Source organism: Oncorhynchus mykiss, chromosome 13 (genome assembly GCF_057628025.1).
Source record: "Oncorhynchus mykiss isolate SJ-2025 chromosome 13, ASM5762802v1, whole genome shotgun sequence".
In the NCBI taxonomy this organism is placed as follows: domain Eukaryota; kingdom Metazoa; phylum Chordata; class Actinopteri; order Salmoniformes; family Salmonidae; genus Oncorhynchus; species Oncorhynchus mykiss.
The window spans coordinates 70184533-70208445 of record NC_143034.1 but is presented as its reverse complement, the minus strand read 5'-3'; the positions used below and the strand labels follow the sequence as shown (position 1 = coordinate 70208445).

Sequence of the window (23913 nt, the reverse complement as noted above, 5' to 3'; positions counted from 1 at the left end):
TATGTAAAGTCTAGCTAGATCTGTTTTATTAAACGTTATTTCCTAAACTTTAATGATTAATTAAATTATTTAAACTATTTTTCTGTAGCCTGTATGCATATATGGGTGATTTTGCAAATACTGGCCTTTTTGTGTCTCAGGGTTAGATTAAGATAAAATGTTAATTTAGATTTTTTTTCTTCACATCGAGACTATAACCTAAACTTTTTCTTTCAGCTTTCAATATTTTATTTTATAAAGCATTTCATGTCTGGAATTCACTGTCTCACCCCCAGGCTTTTGGCATTCTACTATGCATTACACTACAAAAATATCTAATGCACCTGTTTAAAAAAAAGAGTTAAATAAATGGAAACTATATACAGTGCCTTCGGAAAGTATTCTGACCCCTTTTTCCACATTTTGTTACGTTACAGCCTTCTATAATGGATTTAAAAAAAAAAAACATCTCAGCAATCTACACACAATACCCCACAATGACAAAGCGAAAAACAGTTTAGACATTTTTGCAAATAAATAAAATACAGAAATACCTTATTTATGTAGGTATTCAGACCCTGAAATTGAGCTCAGGTGCATCCTGTTTCCATTGATTATCCTTGAGACGGTCCTATAACTTGATTGGAGTCCACCTGTGGTCAATTCAATTGATTGGACATGATTTGGAAAGGTACACACGTGTGTCTATATCCCACAGTTGACAGTGCAAGTCAGAGCAAAAACCAAGCCGTGAGGTTGAAGGAATTGTCTGTCGAGTGCTGAGACAGATTTGTGTTGAGGCACAGATCTGGGGAAGGGTACCAAAACAATTCTGCATCATTGACAGTCCACAAGAACACAGTAGCCTCCATCATCCTTAAAAGGAAAAGGTTTGGAACCACCAAGACTCTTTCTAGAGCTGGCCACCCGGCCAAACTGAGCAATCTGGGAAAAGGGCCTTGGTCAGGGAGGTGACCAAGAACCCGATTGGTCACTCTGACAGAGCTCTAGAGTTCCTCTGTGGAGATGCTAGAACCTTCCAGAAGGACAACCATCTCTGCAGCCACTCCTCAGTAAAAGGCACATGACAACCCGCTTGGAGTTTGCCAAAAGGCACCTAAAGACTCTCAGACCATGAGAAACAAGATTCTCTGGTCTGATGAAACCAAGATTTAACTCTTTGGCCTGAGGGCCAAGTGTCACATCTGGAGGAAACCTGGCACCATCCCTACGGCGAAGCATGGTGGTGACAGCATCATGCTGCGGGGATTTGGGAATTTCAGCAACACCCGTTGCTAAAAGGTGTATAAAATCGAACACAGCCATGCAATCTCCATAGACAAACATTGGCAGTAGAATGGCCCGTACTGAGGAGCTCAGTGACCTTCAACTTAGCACTGTCATAGGGTACCACATTTTCCAACAAGTCAGTTTGTCAAATTTCTACCCTGCTAGAGCTGCCCCAGTCAACTGTACGTGCTGTTATTATTAAGTGGAAATGTCTAGGAGCAACAATGGCTCAGCCGCGAAGAGGTAGGCCACACACGCTCACAGAATGGGATCTCCGAGTGCTGAAGCATGTAGCAAGCATAAGATCACCATTTGAAATGCCAAGTGTTGGCTGGAGTGGTGTAAAGCTCACTGCCATTGGACTCTGGAGCAGTGGAAATGCGTTATCTGGAGAGATAAATCATGCTTCACTATTTGACAGTCCGATGAAAGAAATCTGCCCCAATGTAGAGTGCCAACTGTGAAGTTTAGTGGAGGAGGAATAATGGTCTGGGGCTGTTTTTCATGATTTGGGCTAGGCCCCTTAGTTTCAGTGAAGGGAAATCTTAACGCTACAGCGTACAATGACATTCTAGACAATTCTGTGCTTCCAACTTTGTGGCAACATTTTTGGTGAAGGCCCTTTCCTGTAGCAGCATGACAATGCCCCCGTTCACAAAGCGAGGTCCACACAGAAATGGTTTGTTGAGATTGGTGTGTAAGAACTTGACTGGTCTGCACAATACCATGACCTCAACCCCATCGAACACCTTTGGGATGATTTGGAACGAATAGTCTGTACTATATCTTCAATAAAATTAAACATGTACAACTGTGACATTCAAATGTTTAATGGTATTTTAAATCAGTTTTATTTGAAATGTAATTTCCACCACACTGTCATTTAAAAATATATATATATTTAGCCTTTATTTATTACCACAACGCTAAGTCATTACCATCACGGTACATATTTTTGAGGCAAAGGTGTATTAAATTACAATTGATATTGTTGACTTTCCCATATGTGAACCTTTTATGATAATTCCTAAAATAATCTTAAGAACAATGTGAAGATTTTGATGTGGTAGATACATGTTTCTGAATATCATCAAGACATACATGGACATTGACATAAATGATGCATACATATAATTAAGAACTTCCAAATAGTAAAAAATAAAAATGAAAATGTAATTAATGTGAAAGGTTATCTATACAGTTGAAGTCTGAAGTTTACATACACTAAGGTTCATTAAAACTTGTTTTTCAACCACTCCACAAATTTCTTAAAAAACGATAGTTTTGGCAAGTCGGTTAGGACATCTACTTTGTGCATGACACAAGTAATTTTTCCAACAATTGTTTACAGACAGATTATTTCACTTATAATTCACTGTTTCACAATTCCAGTGGGTCAGAGGTTTACGTACACTAAGTTGACTGTGCCTTTAAACAGCTTGGAAAATTCCAGAAAATTATGTCATAGCTTTAGAAGCTTCTGACAGGCTAATTGACATAATTTGAGTCAATTAGAGGTGTACCTGTGGATGTATTTCAAGGCCTACCTTCAAACTCAGTGCCTCTTTACTTGACATCATGGGAAAAATTTAAAAAAAGTCAGCCAAGACCTCAGAAAAAAATTGAGACCTCCACAAGTCTGGTTCATCCTTGGGAGCAATTTCCAAACACTTGAAGGTACCACATTAATTTGTACAAACAATAGTACGCAAGTATAAACACCATGGGACCACGCAGCTGTCATACCGCTCAGGAAGGAGACACGTTCTGTCTCCTAGAGATGAACGTTCTTTGGTGCGAAAAGTGCAAATAAATCCCAGAACAACAGCAAAAGACCTTGTGAAGATGCTGGAGGAAACAGGTAAAAAAGTATCTATATCCACAGTAAAATGAGTCCTATATCGACATAACCTGAAAGGCCGCTCAGCAAGGAAGAAGCCACTGCTCCAAAACCGCCATAAAAAAGCCAGACTACGGTTTGCAACTGCACATGGGGACAAAGATCGTACTTTTTGGAGAAATGTCCTCTGGTCTGATGAAACAAAAATAGAACTGTTTGGCCATAATGGCCATCGTTATGTTTGGAGGATAAAGGGGGAGGCTTGCAAGCCGAAGAACCCCATCCCAACTGAGAAGCACGGGGGTGGCAGCATCATGTTGTGGGGGTGCTTTGCTGCAGAAGGGACTGATGCACTTCACAAAATAGATGGCATCATGATGAGGGAAAATTATGTGGATATATTGAAGCAAGACATCAGTCAGGAAGTTAAAGCTTGGTCGCAAATGTACAGTTACCCCAAGCACACTTCCAAAGTTGTGGCAAAATGGCTTAATAAGGACAGCAAAGTCAAGGTATTGGAGTGGCCATCACAAAGCCCTGAATTCAATCCTATAGAATATTTGTGGGCAGAACTGAAAAAGTGTGTGCGAGCAAGGAGGCCTTACAAACCTGACTCAGTTACACCAGCTCTGTCAGGAGGAATGGGCCAAAATTCACCCAACTTATTATGGGAAGCTTGTGGAAGGCTACCCAAAATATTTGACCCAAGTTAAACAATTTAAAGGCAATGCCAACAAATACTAATTGAGTGAATGTAAACTTCTGACCCACTGGGAATGTGATGAAAGAAATAAAAGCTGAGATAAATCATTCTCTCTACTATTATTCTGACATGTCACATTCTTAAAATAAAGTGGTGATCCTAACTGACCTAAGACAGGGAATTTTTACTATGATTAAATGTCAGGAATTGTGAAAAACTGAGTTTAAATGTATTTGACTAAGGTGTATGTAAACTTCCGACTTCAACTGTATTATGGCACAATTTTGGTAATTTCCTTTACAACTAAAATAGCACATTTGATGACGTTGTAACTCAGGTATTTGGGGAAACCGATACAAATCTTTATATTCTTAAATAGTATGGTCTCAGCCACTATTAGATCTTGTTTGCGGACATAGTAAAGAAAACAATTCAGATAGATTAAAAGCAGTTTCAATAAGTTTTATTTTCAATAACATTTAACATCCAAAAGTGTCAATTTTTGCAAAATCAACCATATTGCGTTAGAACAAGCTCTTTTTAATTTTTTTTTTTTTTTTTTTTTACAGAAGCGTTGCAACATCATGCAAGAGATTGCACACATGAAAATATGATTTTTAGTGTCCTTCTGTTGATACTTCATGAATGAACCCACGTGACCAAACCTGACGTCTGGCTCCGCGATACAAGGGAATGTAGAGAAAGGAATCAACAAGGAGAAACGAGCGGGATTTAAAACGCATGCTTGTCTGCCAGTCACAATTGTAGTAGCTACGTTCAAGTTGACCTTTTTATTACACAATAGACGACGTTAAGAACTATAGAAAAACATCAGGTTTGGTGAGTTGAAAAGCGAAACGTGTTGTTATGCTGAGTGTGCGTGCATGCCATTACCTCCGATATGCTGAGTTTTGCTTGCTCAATGCGTGTCTTCTATGCTGTAGCCAGCCAGCCAGCCTGTAAAGTAATTTCTCAGGTTTCCAGCAGCAGGCGGAGCTCAGCGCACTATCAAGTAATTTATTATAGTATACGTCTCAACTCTTGTTAGGCTCTGTGTATGAATGAAGACATGGTTTGTAATTAGATGAACATGTTACATTATAATATTTTTTTTAAATAAAAAAAAGCGTATCTTGTAATTCCTAACTAGCTGAGTATGGGGATTCCCTTGCTTGTTCAGCAGGCGGGAGTCTGTAGGCTACTACACAGATACTGGTATTTAGTCACGCGCAAGCAGTGGTGTAGTGTAGTAGTGACAGCTTGAGGGTTGTCGAGAAAAAAGTGTAACCAGATATAGGTGGCTTCTGCTAAATGGATATCCTGCAATCCAACTGCTTATTTAGCTTCTTGTAGTTTGCCTAGTCATGCACATACTGTAACTAGGTCTGGAGCTGTTCAAACCTGCTGCTTCATATCTGTGCGAGCGTGCCTTGCAGAGCTGAGGGAAGCGCGAGCCGAAGCAACGGTTGTCGGAGCGCGATCAGGTTGGTGGCTTCATTTGTGACATAAATCAGCACGATAAAACAAGGGCTCGACAGTATTTTGTGATACAATGTATATATGTGCACAGCTTGGTGATTTGATAGATGCAAGTTTGCATTGCTCAACAGTCGATTGCTTGGCATTTCCAATCGTGTTCGATGGCGGTAGAGGTTAGCAAACTGGTTCACCTGCCGAAGTCATTTAGCCAGTGGTTACGTTGTCACCACCCGCGATGTCTTATCAAGCCTCCGCTGTCAATGTTCAGTGTTTACACACCAGGATAGCTAACCTTACACATTGTACGTTTCGTTTGATGTTCGTAGATAAATGCCATCTAGGAATTTTTATCACGTTGCTGAATCATCACAATTATGTATTATTTGGACGTCTGAGAAGGAAACCACCCGAAACATGGCCCCACCAGCGGACAAAGGTCTGGGCGGATAAGGATGGATGATATTTATCAGCGAGCCGTCTGTCGTTATCCTAGAGATTATGTGTAGTGAAATGGTCAAGTGTTGATTTGCAGTCCTCTTGTTGCTCGTGGAATGATGGGGATGAGCATAAATCATTCAATTTGCCTTGTTCTCTGGCTGCAATGCATTCTGATGAGGAGAAATGGATCAGCTCTCTGTATTGCAAGGTTCTCTTTAGGATCCATCAGCAAGCAGTCAAGTGTGCTATCATACAATTCTAAAATCTAGTATTTTAAGAATAATATTTTAAAAAGTAATTTAATAAGATTTCTTTGTGTGCTATATCCTGTATCTATTATATTGACCAAAATGTATTTCATACATAAAGAAACCACACTGTTTTCAACCCGTTTTGCTATTCGCCATGTCAAGTAATGTTAAACTGGGTCACATTTCGATTAAACCCGCCGTTCTGTAGTGAATGGCTTTTGTTTCAGAAAATATAATCCAGCACTGTCAATCACTGCTGTATTGGTTTTTATGTTGCTTGAATATTGTTCGCCAATATGCTTTGGACATGGGATGTACATGGGATGATTTGGTGGCATATAGGCTAATCTAATACTGATGTCCTTATTTTAGGTAATGATGGTTCATTTGTGTTACATGTAGCTGTTTTTTGATTGGTTGCCAGCAACTCTTAATGGTGCACTTTGAATAGCTTTTACTATAAGTGCCATGGTACTATTTTAGTGGTGGGCAGTGACAATATGCGTTTGCCTTTTTTTGTTGCTCAGAGGCTGAGTTACCTACTTACTTCTCAGTAGGGCTGGGCGGTTTGGCCTAAAAATCATCTCTTTTTTTTTTTTTTTTTTCAAACTTGTGGACAAATCACATCGATATCGATGAAATTCTCTAAGCTTTGTTTTACAATTTAAAGGCCAAATACACAGCATTTTAAAACAGTCAGAAATAATCAAATAAATGTAGGGCTTGTGAAATTATACTTAAGCAAAATATAAGACCCACTAATAATTGTATTATTTTATAAAAATAGTTTAACTTGCTTTTTTGCAATAATCACTTGTCTGGATTTCAAGTCCGTCTATGAAAATGCCATTTTTGTTACATATTTTTTTTACCAGAACTATGCATAATGCATATTCACTAATAATGACTAACTAGTAGCAGGCATTATAGAACATTAACACAGGTCTCATAAACAAGCCCAAGTGCTAGTGGAGTAGCCAGCTAATCTTTATATTTCAAGTTTAGCCAACTTGGATCTATTTTCTAGCTCACAAGGCAGAACAGTTATGAACACACCCTTCTGTCCGTCTCCAACTGTTTGAACAGCATGCTAGCCTGGCCACTTTGTTTAGATGTTGAATCATGTGACCTACCTTGTTTCTCAGAATGAGAACGAGTTGCCAATTCCTTATATAATTGTGTTTTTAAGCTTATTGCACATTTTATAAAACAAGACAAGACAGCTAGTATAACGGTCTGGCTAAGATGCTGCTAGTGGTACGTGGTATTATAAAACAGACTAGACAGCTAGTATAACGGTCTGGCTAAGATGCTGCTAGTGGTACGTGGTATTATAAACAGACTAGACAGCTAGTATAACGGTCTGGCTAAGATGCTGCTAGCGGTACGTGGTATTATAAAACAGACTAGACAGCTAGGATAACGGTCTGGCTAAGATGCTGCTAGTGGTACGTGGTATTATAAAACAGACTAGACAGCTAGGATAACGGTCTGGCTAAGATGCTGCTAGCGGTACGTGGTATTATAAACAGACTAGACAGCGAGGATAACGGTCTGGCTAAGATGCTGCTAGTGCTACGTGGTATTATAAACAGACAAGACAGCGAGTATAACGGTCTGGCTAAGATGCTGCTAGGGGTACGTGGTATTATAAACAGACTAGACAGCTAGTATAACGGTCTGGCTAAGATGCTGCTAGGGCTACGTGGTATTATAAACAGACTAGACAGCGAGTATAACGGTCTGGCTAAGATGCTGCTAGGGGTACGTTGTATTATAAAACAGACTAGACAGCTAGTATAACGGTCTGGCTAAGATGCTGCTAGTGGTACGTGGTATTATAAACAGACAAGACAGCGAGTATAACGGTCTGGCTAAGATGCTGCTAGGGGTACGTGGTATTATAAACAGACTAGACAGCTAGTATAACGGTCTGGCTAAGATGCTGCTAGTGGTACGTGGTATTATAAAACAGACTAGACAGCTAGTATAACGGTCTGGCTAAGATGCTGCTAGGGGTACGTGGTATTATAAAACAGACTAGACAGCTAGTATAACGGTCTGGCTAAGATGTTGCTAGTGGTACGTGGTATTATAAAACAGACTAGACAGCGAGGATAACGGTCTGGCTAAGATGCTGCTAGTGGTACGTGGTATTATAAAACAGACTAGACAGCTAGTATAACGGTCTGGCTAAGATGCTGCTAGTGGTACGTGGTATTATAAAACAGACTAGACAGCTAGTATAACGGTCTGGCTAAGATGTTGCTAGCGGTACATGGTATTATAAAACAGACTAGACAGCTAGTATAACGGTCTGGCTAAGATGTTGCTAGTGGTACGTGGTATTATAAAACAGACTAGACAGCTAGTATAACGGTCTGGCTAAGATGCTGCTAGCGGTACATGGTATTATAAAACAGACTAGACAGCTAGTATAACGGTCTGGCTAAGATGCTGCTAGGGGTACGTTGTATTATAAAACAGACTAGACAGCGAGGATAACGGTCTGGCTAAGATGTTGCTAGTGGTACGTGGTATTATAAAACAGACTAGACAGCGAGGATAACGGTCTGGCTAAGATGCTGCTAGTGGTACGTGGTATTATAAAACAGACTAGACAGCGAGGATAACGGTCTGGCTAAGATGCTGCTAGGGGTACGTGGTATTATAAACAGACTAGACAGCGAGGATAACGGTCTGGCTAAGATGCTGCTAGTGGTACGTGGTATTATAAAACAGACTAGACAGCTAGTATAACGGTCTGGCTAAGATGCTGCTAGGGGTACGTGGTATTATAAAACAGACTAGACAGCTAGTATAACGGTCTGGCTAAGATGCTGCTAGGGCTACGTGGTATTATAAACAGACTAGACAGCGAGTATAACGGTCTGGCTAAGATGCTGCTAGGGGTACGTTGTATTATAAACAGACTAGACAGCTAGTATAACGGTCTGGCTAAGATGCTGCTAGGGCTACGTGGTATTATAAACAGACTAGACAGCGAGTATAACGGTCTGGCTAAGATGCTGCTAGCGGTTCCACGTGACAAACTGACCATTAGTTTTCCAGAATCAATGTTCATTCATTCCTGTTTTACTGGTGTCTGCCTTGTGTGCAATTTCAGCAGTTGAGATGTAAAAAGGGCATCATTATCAACTTCTCCTCTATTACAGTAAAATCATGTCTCAATTTGTTTCGGTATCCCTATGACACATTTTGTTGGACCAAATGGCAAGTTGAAACCTCTTGTCAGAGAGGAATAAATTATCTCTCATCTTTGTTGTTGTGAGTGTAGGGGGAGCGGTTTTGTGTGTGTGTGTATAAACAGAGAGGAAGAGGTGATGCAAGAAGTTTCACTCTCCAAAATCTGTCAAATAAGGCCAATACGTTTGGGCTTATTTTGGACCTGAGCTTGTCACCTGCTTTCGTGTCTTTGGGACAACGACTCCCATTGTTATGGACGGAGACATGAGCATCTCATCATTATATACAGATCTCTGGTGTAAATGGTTAGGTGCACTGCACAGAAGGCGCGAAGGAGACGAGACCAAAAAGACAACATGCTGACATAAACGCTCATACATTTTATTTTTATTTTTTATGATTAGTGCGATGCAGGCATTTGTAATATCTCACAAAAACATTCATTCCATATATCGTCCAGCTCTACTTCCCAGTCACCTTGGAAACTGTTGAGTAGCCTAAATGGGAGAGGAGGGGTACACAGATAGGATCTGCGTAGAGTCTCTGAAGTTTCTCTCTTGCTCCGATTTCCAAGTTATTTCATCATCCTCGTTGGTGCAGGCAAGCAAAGCGTGTTTGGGTCGACATACTGCGCAGATAGCTACAGCCCCATGTCAGAGACCCAGATTTGCAATAAAGCTCAATTCCTGTCTCCCGTCCCGCCACAGCAGGTAACGAGAACAGATGAGGGGGCCTTGAATAGCGCCACAGCAGGTGGCAGGCAGGATGAGATTGGGGTGGTGTGGTGAGATCAGCTCAGAGATTTATGGCCCTTCTAGAGGTGGCCAAGATAAAACAAGGCTGGCCACTGTTAGAGGTGAACGTGGCTGGATGGTGCACACAGCTACTGGACTGTAAAGCCCATTTCACTCTACTGAGCCGAGTGGAGCTGGCCTGGTTATGGCTACATCCATCGTAGTTGCTGGTACTGTGCTGGAAAGGACCACCTTTGATACTCCATCCGAGTCGGTACGGTTTGGGTAGGCACCATCGTCTGAGGGATATTACTGACACCGATTGGCAATGTTTGGGACAGGCTGACCAGCCCAGCCCACGTGATGAACCACTGGGCAAGAATCCACTGCTGCACATCGTCACAGACAATGAACCAACACCTCTGCAAATGCCTATGTATTGTATGGCTGACGCAACACAGTAGTTAGTTAGTTATACCTAATCAGGATAAATTAATTTCCCTTCGGAAATACACAGCATGTGTTTTGGGGTTTCTTGTCTGCATAAGTGCTGCTTTCACTACATGGGGAAACAGAAGTGCTGCTGTATCTACATGGGGAAACAGAAGTGCTGCTGTATCTACATGGGGAAACAGAAGTGCTGCTGTATCTACATGGGGAAACAGAAGTGCTGCTTTCACTACATGGGGAAACAGAAGTGCTGCTGTAGCTACATGGGGAAACAGAAGTGCTGCTGTATCTACATGGGGAAACAGAAGTGCTGCTTTCACTACATGGGGAAACAGAAGTGCTGCTGTATCTACATGGGGAAACAGAGGTGCTGCTGTATCTACATGGGGAAACAGAAGTGCTGCTGTATCTACATGGGGAAACAGAGGTGCTGCTGTATCTACATGGGGAAACAGAAGTGCTGCTGTAGCTACATGGGGAAACAGAAGTGCTGCTGTATCTACATGGGGAAACAGAAGTGCTGCTGTATCTACATGGGGAAACAGAAGTGCTGCTGTATCTACATGGGGAAACAGAAGTGCTGCTGTAGCTACATGGGGAAACAGAAGTGCTGCTGTAGCTACATGGGGAAACAGAAGTGCTGCTGTATCTACATGGGGAAACAGAAGTGCTGCTGTATCTACATGGGGAAACAGAAGTGCTGCTGTATCTACATGGGGAAACAGAAGTGCTGCTGTAGCTACATGGGGAAACAGAAGTGCTGCTGTATCTACATGGGGAAACAGAAGTGCTGCTGTAGCTACATGGGGAAACAGAAGTGCTGCTGTATCTACATGGGGAAACAGAAGTGCTGCTTTCACTACATGGGGAAACAGAAGTGCTGCTGTATCTACATGGGGAAACAGAGGTGCTGCTGTATCTACATGGGGAAACAGAAGTGCTGCTGTATCTACATGGGGAAACAGAGGTGCTGCTGTATCTACATGGGGAAACAGAAGTGCTGCTGTAGCTACATGGGGAAACAGAAGTGCTGCTGTATCTACATGGGGAAACAGAGGTGCTGCTGTAGCTACATGGGGAAACAGAAGTGCTGCTGTAGCTACATGGGGAAACAGAAGTGCTGCTGTATCTACATGGGGAAACAGAAGTGCTGCTGTATCTACATGGGGAAACAGAAGTGCTGCTGTAGCTACATGGGGAAACGGAAGTGCTGCTGTAGCTACATGGGGAAACAGAAGTGCTGCTGTATCTACATGGGGAAACAGAAGTGCTGCTGTATCTACATGGGGAAACAGAAGTGCTGCTGTATCTACATGGGGAAACAGAAGTGCTGCTGTAGCTACATGGGGAAACAGAAGTGCTGCTGTAGCTACATGGGGAAACAGAAGTGCTGCTGTAGCTACATGGGGAAACAGAAGTGCTGCTGTATCTACATGGGGAAACAGAAGTGCTGCTGTATCTACATGGGGAAACAGAAGTGCTGCTGTATCTACATGGGGAAACAGAAGTGCTGCTGTATCTGCATGGGGAAACAGAAGTGCTGCTGTATCTACATGGGGAAACAGAAGTGCTGCTGTATCTACATGGGGAAACAGAAGTGCTGCTGTAGCTACATGGGGAAACAGAAGTGCTGCTGTATCTACATGGGGAAACAGAAGTGCTGCTGTATCTACATGGGGAAACAGAAGTGCTGCTGTATCTACATGGGGAAACAGAAGTGCTGCTGTATCTACATGGGGAAACAGAAGTGCTGCTGTAGCTACATGGGGAAACAGAAGTGCTGCTGTAGCTACATGGGGAAACAGAAGTGCTGCTGTATCTACATGGGGAAACAGAAGTGCTGCTGTAGCTACATGGGGAAACAGAAGTGCTGCTGTATCTACATGGGGAAACAGAAGTGCTGCTGTATCTACATGGGGAAACAGAGGTGCTGCTGTAGCTACATGGGGAAACAGAAGTGCTGCTGTATCTACATGGGGAAACAGAAGTGCTGCTGTAGCTACATGGGGAAACAGAAGTGCTGCTGTATCTACATGGGGAAACAGAAGTGCTGCTGTATCTACATGGGGAAACAGAAGTGCTGCTGTATCTACATGGGGAAACAGAAGTGCTGCTGTAGCTACATGGGGAAACAGAGGTGCTGCTGTATCTACATGGGGAAACAGAAGTGCTGCTGTAGCTACATGGGGAAACAGAAGTGCTGCTGTAGCTACATGGGGAAACAGAAGTGCTGCTGTATCTACATGGGGAAACAGAAGTGCTGCTGTATCTACATGGGGAAACAGAAGTGCTGCTGTATCTACATGGGGAAACAGAAGTGCTGCTGTAGCTACATGGGGAAACAGAAGTGCTGCTGTAGCTACATGGGGAAACAGAGGTGCTGCTGTATCTACATGGGGAAACAGAAGTGCTGCTGTATCTACATGGGGAAACAGAAGTGCTGCTGTATCTACATGGGGAGAGAATATAGGGTTTTCTGTTTAATGGAAGGAGGGGCTGTTGGTGATGAAACTCTTTGCAAGGCGTCGTCGGAAGGGGATTATGATTGCTGAGTGTTGCGATATAGGCTACCTCTCTGGACTTGTGAAAAAGTAGCACTTTGTTCTTTCATCCTCCAGGCACAGCAGGCAAAGCGTTGTCATTTTTACTTTCATGTGCTTTACTTGGTTGACCTGTTTTAAGTAGGCAACATCTGTGACATCAAATGAGGCTTTGTCAATGTTACTTTCCCAATATTTTACTTGTCAATGTTACTTTCCCAATATTTTACTCGTCAATGTTACTTCTCCAATATTTTACTCGTCAATGTTACTTCTCCAATATTTTACTTGTCAATTTTACTTTTCCAATATTTTATTTGTCAATGTTACTTGTACCATATGAAAAATGTGTGCTTAATTTACATGAACATCAACCATGAACCAGAGTTTGTACACTTATTATGAATGCTGACGTTTAGCCTTGTGTGTGTGTGTGTGTGTGTGTGTGTGTGTGTACAGGGGTGTAAAAATACTTTAAAGTACTACTTAATTAGTTTTTTGGGGTGTCTGTACTTTACTATTTATATTTTTGATATACTTTTACATCACTACATTCCTAAAGAAAATAATGTACTTTTTACTCCGTACATTTTCCCTGGAACCAAAAAGTACTTACATTTAGAATGCTCAGACAGGACAGAATTATTGTTCAATTCATGCACCAATCAAAAGAATGCATTGTCATTCCCACTGCCTATGATCTGTCGCACTCAATAAACACAAAAACGGTGTTTCTAAATGATGCTGGAGTGTGCCCCAGTCTGTCTGCAGATAAAATATATATGTAAGAATGATGCTGGAGTGTGCCCCAGTCTGTCTGCAGATAAAATATATATGTAAGAATGATGCTGGAGTGTGCCCCAGTCTGTCTGCAGATGAAATATATATGTAAGAATGATGCTGGAGTGTGCCCCAGTCTGTCTGCAGATGAAATATATATGTAAGAATGATGCTGGAGTGTGCCCCAGTCTGTCTGCAGATAAAATATATATGTAAGAATGATGCTGGAGTGTGCCCCAGTCTGTCTGCAGATGAAATATATATGTAAGAATGATGCTGGAGTGTGCCCCAGTCTGTCTGCAGATAAAATATATATGTAAGAATGATGCTGGAGTGTGCCCCAGTCTGTCTGCAGATGAAATATATATGTAAGAATGATGCTGGAGTGTGCCCCAGTCTGTCTGCAGATGAAATATATATGTAAGAATGATGCTGGAGTGTGCCCCAGTCTGTCTGCAGATGAAATATATATGTAAGAATGATGCTGGAGTGTGCCCCAGTCTGTCTGCAGATGAAATATATATGTAAGAATGATGCTGTCTTGTTTGCAAAATAAAAGGACTTTGATGTAATGCATTTAAAAAAACAACTTTTACTCAAGAATGACAATTGTGTACTTTTCCCACCACTGTACTTAAGTACATTTAAAACCAGATACTTTTTTACTGAAGTAGTATTTTTCTGGGTTACTTTTACTTGAGTCATTTTCTATGAAGGTATCTTTACTTTTACTCAAGTATGACAATTGTGTACTTTTCCCACCACTGTACTTAAGTACATTTAAAACCAGATACTTTTTTACTGAAGTAGTATTTTTCTGGGTTACTTTTACTTGAGTCATTTTCTATGAAGGTATCTTTACTTTTACTCAAGTATGACAATTGTGTACTTTTCCCACCACTGTACTTAAGTACATTTAAAACCAAATACTTTTTTACTGAAGTAGTATTTTTCTGGGTTACTTTTACTTGAGTCATTTTCTATGAAGGTATCTTTACTTTTACTCAAGTATAACAATTGAGTACTTTTTCCACCTGTGTGTGCGCGTAGTACATAGGTTACTATCTACATGATGAGACAATTGTTTTCAATTCAGTCAGTTGTCTGATGGTCCACTAAATCACTGAAAACCCTACAAATAGCAGAGTTGATTTTTGTAGCATAACATTACAGTGGTAGCCGAACGACATTGTCTTGTTGTTTAACGAGTCTACCAAAGCAGCAGTGAATTGGACAGACAGAGTAGGCCTAGCTTTCTGTTTGCTTACTGTGACGACACTGATGAGCTGTTAACCATACAGAGACAATTAACTACAAATGACTGACCTGTTCCTGTTCCAGAGAAGCCTACTCTCATGTAGAGAAACTGGACACATTTCCGTTGTTCAATATGGACAATACAGTTGTATTCTATTGTAGTCCTAAGGTCAGTAATACATATAGGATCCAGTAATGGTAGTTCATGGATTGAAACATTTCACCAGTGTGTGTGTGTGTGGGCTGCCTGCAATTCTCACTGCCTCCCTCTGCCAGCGTTAGGCTATGGCTGCTGATGTATCAAGAGCGATTCCCTTTTAATCAAGTCCTCCGGGCAGATAGAGCGTTGAAGGCCAATGAAGTCCTCGCTCTCCTCCGAGTCCCACTGCAGCTCTCGACACAATATCGATTCAATAGACCACAACGGCACTGTATTCAACTTGGAAACAAGCCTAGCCAAGTTTGGCTTATTTTAGAAAACACCGAATCACAGGTACTAAGAGTGTGCTGAAATTGCTTTCCAGTTTTCTTTCAACATATATGCTGAACAACTGACAGAACTTCCTCACACAAAAATGTTGTCTAGGCCTAATCTGTGGTGTAGCTTGGGTGTAGGCCTAAAGTACAACACTGAATGATGGACAGCAGATTGCAACCAAGAGCCAAGAATATCGGCTGACGTTTTGTTACTTTTCCAACTCTTCTACATGTTGATTCTGCTAAAACAGCAGATCCTATGTTTTAAAAAAGCTTTACAACTTAAGAACATGTTGAGTATTTCTTCATCTATGGCAACAACCAGCACACAGGAAGTATTTTTACTCTAGATAAGGTTTGTTCTGTATGTCAAGACTCAGTCGTTCCTCTTTCAGGTGGAGAAACGTTTCTTATTCCTCAATTTGAAGTGTGATGACGTGTTCTCAGTTTCTAGTAATCATGGGGTTCATCCCTAATGGAACCCTATTCCCTGCATAGGGTTCTGGTCAAAAATAGTGCACTATATAGGGAATAGAGTGCCATTTGGGACACATTAGTCTACACCACAGGCCCCAACTCTGACAGACTTTTGAGAGCTATCCAAATAAATCTTATATTAAATAAACAGTCTTCTTGGGAATCAGATTAGATCTCGGCTATGATTCTGAAATGTCTATCCTCGGCCACTCACGTGAGCCTCATGCCTGATGGACTCCAGAGACTGTATTCATAAAGTCGCTCAGACTGATAGTCTGACTGCGCGTCAAAGAGCGTCTGTGTTCCCACGGGCTAAAATATAAGTAATTCCTATTTCTGATGCGGATCGCGCCGCAAATCCTGCCTCTCCCATCTCCTCATTGGTTTATAGAAGCAGGTGCCCACGCGCCATCTCCTCATTGATTGAAAGACGAACCGTTGCCGGTTGTTCTGGTAATACTATGAAAGTTTAGATGCCAATCACCATATAAGTTAAACAATGAAAAAGCCTGGAAGGAGGAGAGATGACAAGAAATGATTCGGTTGACCGTTTTTATGTGTGGATTAATTGTCGGAGTAGAGGACCTTGTGCGTTTCAGGTAAAATAACAACCTAATGTTTATATCTCAGGACAAATTAGCTAGCAACAGCAAGCTAGCTAAAAAGGGAAAATTAACTAGCAACCGCAAGCTAGCTAAACAGGACAAATTAGCTAGCAACAGCAAGCTAGCTAAATAGGACAAATTAGCTAGCAAGTGCAAGCTAAATTGCCATAAATGTTTAATGCTTTTCGACCTGTCCCCAAATTAATGTAATTGGTTCAGAGTTTGTTTTGGTATTTTAACCTGCGTGTCGTTATCGAGTTTGGTGTAGGGGGACAAAATCAATTTATGCACGATGGCACACGCACACAGCCGGTTTGGGTTCCGTGTAAGAGTGCTGTTCTCGGATCAGTTTTGCCTTGTACATCATGATGAATAAGATTAGCCTACATTGGTCAAGGACTGGGATGGACCTGATCCTAGATCAGCAGAACTTACTCTGAGACGCTTTATAAACCACTACAAGCTCAGGTTCTAGAACTCATTTAGATCTTCAGAGGCAGTAGGAAGAATGTCCCCTTAAATTCTTTGCAATCAACCACTCATTTATTCCATGGGAAAGCAGGGCAGCATAGGTGACATATCATCATTATACAAGGGCCCTCTACTACAGGGACAGTCCTTGTAAAAGGTGCCATCCTCATTTCGGCAAACAATTTCTGGTTATGTTAGGAAATGTCTCTTCATCACTCCAACCTCTTAATGGGAAAAGGTGTTGGCTTAATGTTTTCCCACCATTGATAGCGCCTCACACATTTTCCCTTTGAAAGCCGCTGAACGATTTACCCTCTCTCTTTTGTCACTCTTATTTCACGCTCTGAATAACAGCTCTCTCTCTCTCTCTCTCCCTCCCCCTCTTTCTCTTTCTTTCCTATATGCATAAATTGAGCCAGACTCCTGGTAACTCTTCCTGAGCTACCAGCAGAGTCAGATTTTTCATTTGCAGTTAAATGGCTCTCGACACATGCAGCTTGGTTGATAATTGACTTCACTCAGCTGAAGGGAGGGATGATTAGGTCAGAATATCTTCTAATTTTCTTCAAAGGAGGGAGGGGAACTGGTAGCACTCATATCAGGCATGTAGTGTTGACTATACTTAAAGGAGGGAGGGGAACTGGTGGCACTCCTATCAGGCATGTAGTGTTGACTATACTTAAAGGAAAAGTCAGTGACTCTCTAAACAGTAGTACCGGACAGACTCCTGCAGCAACTAAGAGCGTGAAGCGCGAGGCTAAACTCCTCTGCTGCTGTTGTCTGGCAGCTATCACCTTGTTGTAGCATAGTGTCAACTACCCATTACATTGTGTGAGTGCATCTTCTTGCATCGCGCTGCAATAGTCTCTGTTCTTCCTGCTGCTTGTGGTAACCTGCAGATGCACTGTGTGAGTGCTTTAGAGGACGTACGGGAGGAACAAAACCAGTAATGTGGTGGAGCAGACCACATGGTCTAGGCCTAGTGTACACATGCTGGAGAAGCAGTGGTTTTAAACGGGTGAGATCATTTCATCTTGTCTTAATGCATGATTTTGTCCAGGTGAGATTTATTTTAAGTTTGATGCGGAGAAGCATGATTTTTAAGCTGCCAGGTGCAATATCATTTTATCTTCAGTGTGGAGCATGAATTTAAGCAGGTGAGATAATTATATCTTAAAGGTAGACTCACCGAAATGACGTTGCCACAAGCAGCACCATAGATATTGTGAGATGCAAGACTTTGCTCTCACACAGTGTGGAAGCATCTGGACCAAAAGAGGTCAAATTTAGCGTTGCGCTTCAACGTTCTTACTTGTTTTTGACATTGACCCACTGTTTTTTGTGCATCTACGTCATATGAGTCTACCTTTTTAAAGTATCTACAAGCATGAACTTAAGCAGGTGATCTTATTACCTAGGTGTGGAGAATCATTATTGAACCTATCATTTAAGATAGCTGTTCATTTCTCAGACCTTTACTGCCTCTGTAGTTGTGTCGTTCGCTGGCTGTTGGTCTGTTGTGGCGCTGGTTGTTGGTCTTTCATCAGCATGCACCTCCACTGCCTAGTTTATCCACTTCATTAGGGAGCTGCCGATGCCTAGCGCCGCCACGCTTCCTTTCAGGAATCAGCAGTGACAGGCTAAATCATTGGGTGGGTGGGTGTGCATGTAATGTTTGTGTGCAGGCATTGTGTGTTTTTAGTGAGTCATCTGTTTGTTTTAATACAATTTGTCTGTGTGCATGTTTCTGTAGTGAATATTTTTGTGTGTGTGTTGGTGAGTCCATCGGCTGAGTCTCTATAGGCCTATTACGAATAACGTCTTCTCTAGGCATCTGAACAAAGCACGCGCCCCCATTATGATAGTCCCCCTCAGTGTCGCTTAGTATTCAGAGAGGGAGGTGCTGCTGTAATCTGGATTCCAAAGCGGGTTGCCGCAGGTTTTTGTTTGCTCTTACAGCCCTGATAATCTTGTTACACTGCTGTCAAGTGGAAGACGTGGCTTTCCCCCAACCTCTCAACCGTATCCCCACCTCCCTCCCTAACCCTCAACCCCACCTCCCTAACCCCCCATCCCAAGCACCACCATTTTGAGCCAGCAGTCCAGATGATGGAGGTATCCTTGAAGAATGACCCTCCTGCATGTCTCTTGGTGTGTCTCTGCTCAATGGACACACAACTAGGGCTGATCACATTTAGTCTAATGTTTGGTCTATATGCTGTTGGTCAAGCAGAAGTCTTTAGTCGAGCAGAAGCAAAAAATAATCATTTCATCATGTACAAGACACCTGTCTGATTCTCGCCCGTCAGAGTGGACTACTCGGCTTTCTCCCTCGTTGGATAGTGGTCACTGTCAGCGGTTCTGAAACATCAGTGCGCTGTAGAATTGGCGCCTTTTCCTAGACCATGTTGCTATGTGTATGATAGCAAAGTTAACCAGCATATCGGTATTGAGGAAAACAGTTAAGGCATGTGCTGTTAAGAAGTGAGTAGCAGGGAAACACAAACAGCGTTATTTTAAAATTGATGACTTTGATTAAAAATGACAAAGAAAAAAACAGTTTTTTAGAAATTTTTGCAAATGTATTAAACATTTTAAACTGAAATATCACATTTTTACATAAGTATTCAGACCCTTTACTCAGTACTTTGTTGAAGCACCTTTGGCAGCGAATACAGCCTTGATTATTCTTGGGTACAAGCTTGGCACACCAGTATTTGGTGAGTTAGTCTCATTCTTCTCTGCAGATCCTCAAGTTCTGTCAGGTTGAATGGGAAGCGTCGCTGCACAGATGTTTTCAGGTCTTTCCAGAGATGTTCGATCGGGTTCAAGTCCAGGCTCTGGCTGGGCCACTCAAGAACATTCAGTGCCTTGTCCCAAAGCCACTCCTGCATTGGAAGGTGGACCTTTGCCCCAGTCTGAGGTCCTGAGCACTCTGGAGCAGGTTTTCATCAAGGATTTCTCTGTACTTTGCTCTGTTCATCTTTCCCTTGATCCTGACTAGTTTCAAGTCTCTGCCACTGAAAAACATTTCCACAGTATGATGCTGCCACCACCATGCTTCACCGTAGGGATGGTATTGGCCAGGTGATGAGCGGTGCCATGTTTCCTCCAGACGTGACGCTTTGTATTCAGGCCAAAGAGTTCAATCTTGGTTTCATGAAACTAGAGAATCTTGTTTCTCATGGTCTGAGAGTCCTTTAGATGCCTTTTGGCAAACTCCAAGCGGGCTTTCATGTGTCTTTTACTGAGGAGTGGCTTCCGTCTGGCTACTCTACCATAATGGCCTGATTGGTGGAGTGCTGCAGAAATGATTGTCCTTCTGGAAGGTTCTCCCATCTCCACAGAGGAGCTCTGTCAGAGTGACCATCAGGTTCTTGGTCACCTCGTTGACCAAAGCCCTTCTACCCCGATTTGCTCAGTTTGGCCGGGTGGCCAGCTCTATGAAGAGTCTTGGTGATTCCAAACTTCCTCCATTTTAAGAATGATGGAGGCCACTGTGTTTTTGGGGACCTTCAATGCTGCAGAAATGTTTTGGTACCCTTCCCCAGATCTGTGCCTCAACACAATCCTTTCTCGGAGCTCTATGGACAATTACTTTGTGGCTTGGTTTTTGCTCTGACATGCACTGTCAACTGTGGTACCTTATCTACACAGATGTGCCTTTTCCGAATCATTTCCAATCACAGGTGTTCTCCAATCAAGTTGTAGAAACATCTCAAGGATGATCAATGGAAACAGGGTGCACCTGACCTCAATTTCGAGTCTCATAGCAAAGGGTCTGAATACTTCTGTAAATAAGGTATTTCTGTTTTTATTTTTTATAAATGTGCAGACATTTCTAAACCTGTTTTTGCTTTGTGATTATGGGATTATTGTGTATAGATTGTATATCTACAGAAATAAGACAGATCCTGCTTCTGTTGGCTGGTTGAGTGTTTAATAGCCTACTGATTCTGTGAGCACCAAGCCTCACACAACCACATGTCGGATAAACTATTTCACAAATTTGGCTGTTTTTAATCTTGGCTATTGTCTAATAAAGACTAACTTTTTGTGTGTGATTTGAACAGCCTCTGGTATTACTTATTTAAACACTAACACATTTTCAGAAAAACATTTTCCAATAATAACCCTCCTTTTTCTTCATCTCCTTGTTGTTGTTATTATTATGATTATCATTATGATTTAAGATGACGCCAACAGAGGGCTGCCTCGCTTCTAGTCCTTAGGAAATTCTAATCAAATTGTTTTGGTCACATACACATAGTTAGCCGATGTTAATGCGAGTGTAGCGAAATGCTTGTGCTTCTGGTTCAGGCAGCGCAGTAATATCTAACAAATTCACAACAACTACCTTATACTCACAAATGTAAAGGGATGAATAAGAATATGTACATATACAGTGCCTTGCGAAAGTATTCGGCCCCCTTGAACTTTGCGACCTTTTGCCACATTTCAGGTTTCAAACATAAAGATATAAAACTGCATTTTTTTTGTGAAGAATCAACAACAAGTGGGACACAATCATGAAGTGGAACGACATTAATTGGATATTTCAAACTTTTTTAACAAATCAAAAACTGAAAAATTGGGCGTGCAAAATTATTCAGCCCCCTTAAGTTAATACTTTGTAGCGCCACCTTTTGCTGTGATTACAGCTGCAAGTCGCTTGGGGTATGTCTCTATCAGTTTTGCACATCGAGAGACTGAAATTTTTTCCCATTCCTCCTTGCAAAACAGCTCGAGCTCAGTGAGGTTGGATGGAGAGCATTTGTGAACAGCAGTTTTCAGTTCTTTCCACAGATTCTCGATTGGATTCAGGTCTGGACTTTGACTTGGCCATTCTAACACCTGGATATGTTTATTTTTGAACCATTCCATTGTAGATTTTGCTTTATGTTTTGGATCATTGTCTTGTTGGAAGACAAATCTCCGTCCCAGTCTCAGGTCTTTTGCAGACTCCATCAGGTTTTCTTCCAGAATGGTCCTGTATTTGGCTCCATCCATCTTCCCATCAATTTTAACCATCTTCCCTGTCCCTGCTGAAGAAAAGCAGGCCCAAACCATGATGCTGCCACCACCATGTTTGACAGTGGGCATGGTGTGTTCAGGGTGATGAGCTGTGTTGCTTTTACGCCAAACATAACGTTTTGCATTGTTGCCAAAAAGTTAAATTTTGGTTTCATCTGACCAGAGCACCTTCTTCCACATGTTTGGTGTGTCTCCCAAGTGGCTTGTGGCAAACTTTAACCAACACTTTTTATGGATATCTTTAAGAAATGGCTTTCTTCTTGCCACTCTTCCATAAAGGCCAGATTTGTGCAATATACGACTGATTGTTGTCCTATGGACAGAGTCTCCCACCTCAGCTGTAGATCTCTGCAGTTCATCCAGAGTGATCATGGGCCTCTTGGCTGCATCTCTGATCAGTCTTCTCCTTGTATGAGCTGAAAGTTTAGAGGGACGGCCAGGTCTTGGTAGATTTGCAGTGGTCTGATACTCCTTCCATTTCAATATTATCGCTTGCACAGTGCTCCTTTGGATGTTTAAAGCTTGGGAAATCTTTTTGTATCCAAATCCGGCTTTAAACTTCTTCACAACAGTATCTCGGACCTGCCTGGTGTGTTCCTTGTTCTTCATGATGCTCTCTGCGCTTTTAACGGACCTCTGAGACTATCACAGTGCAGGTGCATTTATACGGAGACTTGATTACACACAGGTGGATTGTATTTATCATCATTAGTCATTTAGGTCAACATTGGATCATTCAGAGATCCTCACTGAACTTCTGGAGAGAGTTTGCTGCACTGAAAGTAAAGGGGCTGAATAATTTTGCACGCCCAATTTTTAAGTTTTTGATTTGTTAAAAAAGTTTGAAATATCCAATAAATGTCGTTCCACTTCATGATTGTGTCCCACTTGTTGTTGATTCTTCACAAAAAAATACAGTTTTATATCTTTATGTTTGAAGCCTGAAATGTGGCAAAAGGTCGCAAAGTTCAAGGGGGCCGAATACTTTCGCAAGGCACTGTAAATATATGGATGAGCGATGGCCGTGCGACATAGGCCAGATGCATTAGATGGGTTAGAATACAGTATATACAGATGAGATGAGTAATGTAGGATATGTAGACATTAAAGTGGTGTTTATTTAAAGTAACTAGTGATAGCTTTATTAAATCAATTTATTAAAGTTGCAAGAGATTTGAGTCTGTATGTTGGCAGCAGCCACTCTGTTAGTGATGGCTGTTTAACAGTCTGATGGCCTTGAGATAGAAGCTGTTTTTCAGTCTCTCGATCCCCGCTTTGATGCACCTGTACTGACCTCGCCTTCTAGATGATAGCGGGGTGAACAGGCAGTGGCTCGGGTGGTTGTTGTCCTTGATGATCTTTTTGGCCTTCCTGTGACATCGAGTGCTGTAGGTGTCCTGGAGGGCAGGTAGTTTGCCCCCGGTGATACGTTGTGCAGACTGCACTACCCTCTGGAGAGCCTTGCGGTTCAGGGCGGTGCAGTTGCCGTACCAGGCAGTGGTACAGCCCGACAGGGTGCTCTCGATTGCATCTGTAAAAGTTTGTGTTTTTAAGTGACAAGCCAAATTTCTTCAGCCTCCTGAGGTTGAAGAGGCGCTGTTACGCCTTCTTCACCACACTATCTGTATAGATGGACCATTTCAGTTTGTCAGTGATGTGTACGCCGAGGAACTGAACCTTTTGTGACTAAGGGGCAGTATTTTCATTTTTTGAAATATAACGTTCCCGTAGTAAACAGGATATTTTGTCAGGACAAGATGCTAGAATATGCATATAATTGACAGCTTAGGATAGAAAACACTCTAAAGTTTCCAAAACTGTAAAAATATTGTCTGTGTGTATAACAGAAGTGATGTTGCAGGCGAAAGCCTGAGAAAAATCAAAACAGGAAGGGACTCTTA

The 23913-nt window shown here is 41.9% G+C and overlaps 1 protein-coding gene across 2 annotated transcripts in view; it reads left to right on the top strand.

Moving 5' to 3' along the window:
* The first annotated feature begins 4217 nt into the window (after positions 1–4217).
* Positions 4218–23913, top strand: part of LOC110487052 (transcription factor MafG) — a 45819-nt gene continuing 26123 nt past the window's right edge. Inside the window, exon 1 of one of the 2 annotated variants that reach the window (XM_036939162.2) lies at positions 4218–4652. The gene's annotated coding sequence lies outside the window, so the exon portion shown is untranslated. Of the gene's footprint in view, positions 5297–23913 lie in introns of both variants that reach the window. The other variant, XM_036939161.2, reaches the window with a different exon arrangement.